Below are 2,845 nucleotides of genomic sequence, written 5' to 3'. Positions count from 1 at the left end.
TATATATATCATAATAATGACTAAAAGCATTGAATAAGTATATCAAATCTAGAGAGACTTAGGACTCTCCAGGTAGAGAGGAAAAGTGAATACTCATTAACTTCAGACATATAGAGCTGAACAAAGTTGAGAACAATTTAGTTAAAATGGGAAAAAGAAAGCTTGTGTGAATCTCTGTGAGAATCGGAAACATCTAAACGTCCCAATGGAAGGAGGGTCACAGGAGACGGTGACATGGTTTAACTCCAGCAAGCAAACATGCGATAAATATCACTTAGCCTAAAGGCATGGTCTGTGAAACAGAAGGTGTCACGGGCACGACAATTCACTAGTAACTTCTTTTTCCTCCATCACCAAAGTGAAAGTATCTTCTCTGGTGGGAACTTCAGCAGTGCTTGGTGGCAGCCCCAGTAGTTACACTGCAGTATCAAGAAGAGAGCATGAATAAATTTTTGTTCCTGGGGGGAGAACACAATAAATCTGTGTGCAAAACAAAAACTGGGAATTAGGAGTGATGGCTCAGGGATTAAGAGCACATACTGCTCTTGCAGGGGATCTGAATACAGTGTCCACATAAGGCCGTTCAGAGTCACCTGTTACTTCAACTACAAGGGATTGGATATCTTGATCTGGATCCACAGGCACCTGTGTTCACACGAGTACATCCCAGGCCCCCATGCACACTCACATAATTAAAAATTAAAAATAATTCTTCAAAAGTAAGTAGAGCTACAGCTGTTTAAAAAGAAGACTTGCTGTGTTTCTTCCAAATGCAAGCATTCCTTCCAGAATCAATCAGAAGACTCAGGAGGTCATAAGATGTCACATGTCTGGAAAAATAAGATGTTGGAAGATTTTCATCTTAGCCTTATAAAGGGAGTAAAGTGCTACTGAGAGAGGAGACATAGAGTAACTAAAAATGCCTAGATCATATATTCTTTGGCTGTTGAGCTGCCTGCAAGCTGTTTGGAGTTACAGCTTTTCGGGTTTTTGTGATCATCTCCTGCGTTGGATTATTGGGGTTGTCATTTTGGTGATATAGCTGCCTTTGTGTCACTACAGCACTGATAAGCAATCTTTCATCTATATTCCTGCTAGTAACCCTCGGAGAACTAACTGGTGCACTTAGTTATACTTAGATACGGTTGTTGGTGGGATGTGGTTTCCCTCTCCATGTAAATAGACATGTGCTGTACCTCCCCTGAAAAAGTCTGTTATACTACACACTTGGGGAGATGCTTTCATAAAATCTGAAAACAAAAAGTCTGCCTAAAATAAAATCTTCATTCACACAACAGAGAGTTATTATTGCCTTGCAGAAAATTTCAGAAGTTTTAGAAGCATCTGGTTCAAAGAATGGAAGTCCCATTGAGAGAAAAGACATAAAAGAGTAAGAGATAGTTAAGTACTTTAGAACCCCATTTAGTTTAGGGTTCTGCATATGTCTCCCATATAATAGCCCCTTTTCCTTATCAGTTTAGAGTATTTACCTGCACATACTATGCACTTAGCAGACTCCAAACAATACACTTACATATTTTAAAGCCACCTGACCCTTCACTTGCATTACAATTTCAGTTTTCCTGTCTAGAAGATTAGGATGAGATTCCTCACCCCTAGTAAAATCAAATGTAGACAGTTCTGCTTAAGTGTTTTCCCCAAACATCTGAGTATAAAGAGCAGAAGGGTTGTTTCAGCCTAAACTAGTTTTGATTGCTGGAACAATAAGTCAAATCTTTGTTTTTAATAACAATTTTAAGGGAGAATTCCACTCTTTGTTATGTTTCTGCTGCTGCAAAGAGACACCATTATCAAGGCAACTCATAAAAAAAAAAAAAGAAATTGTTTTTTTGCTTCAAGGTCCCAGGGTGTTGGAGTTCCCCGATGGGAATCATGACAGCAGGCTTGTAGGCATGGCACTTGAGCACTTGAGCAGTAGCTCAAGTAGTTCACATATTGAGAAAAAAAAAGCCAAGAGCCAAAGTGATAGCTAAATAGAATGACGGTGGCATCGACTTTTGAAGCCTCAAATTTAGTCCCTGAGGCACACACCCTCTAAAATAATGATACATTATAATCTTCCCAAATAGTTATAACTGGAGAGAAAGCATTCGAATATATGAGTCTATGACAGCCTCTCTCATTCACACTACCATAATCTTCTAATTAATACCTCATACCTTTGTGTAACTGGACTTTCATGTGCTGAAATTCATTCCCTAATTACTACTTTTTACATACGGACAATTAGTATCAAATATGTTGAAATTTAGGCCCATTATGTGAAGAGATATATTGGAAGGGCACCTTATAAAATGGATATGTGATCTAATCTATCAATTAAGAGTAAATAATAAAGATAGGTCTCTTAGTCTATTTCATTCACCTGAAGCTCTCAAAAAGATACAATCTTGGTCTTTGAGTATCTTTGTTCATGTGTCCCATTGTCAATCTTTTTTTAATTATTATTATTTATTTATTTATTAAAGATTTCTGTCTCCTCTCCGTCACTGCCTCCCATTCCCCCTCCCCCAATCAACTCCCCCTCTCTCATCAGCCCGAAGAGCAGTCAGGGTTCCCTGCCCTGTGGGGAGTCCAAGGACCTCCCACCTCCTTCCAGGTCTAGTAAGGTGAGCATCCAAACTGCCTAGGCTCCCACAAAGCCAATACGTGCAGTAGGATCAAAACCCAGTGCCATTGTTCTTGACTTCTCAGCAGTCCTCATTGTCTGCTATGTTCAGCGAGTCCGGTTTTATTCCATGCTTTTTCAGACCCAGTCCAGCTGGCCTTGGTGAGTTCCCGATAGAAATCCCCCTTGTCTCAGTGTGTGGGTGCACCCCTCGTG

This window comes from Alexandromys fortis, unplaced genomic scaffold (genome assembly GCF_014885135.2).
Source record: "Alexandromys fortis isolate MF-2015 unplaced genomic scaffold, M_Fortis_MF-2015_v1.1 scaffold_4, whole genome shotgun sequence".
Taxonomy (NCBI): domain Eukaryota; kingdom Metazoa; phylum Chordata; class Mammalia; order Rodentia; family Cricetidae; genus Alexandromys; species Alexandromys fortis.
Note: the sequence above shows the minus strand (reverse complement) of the source record.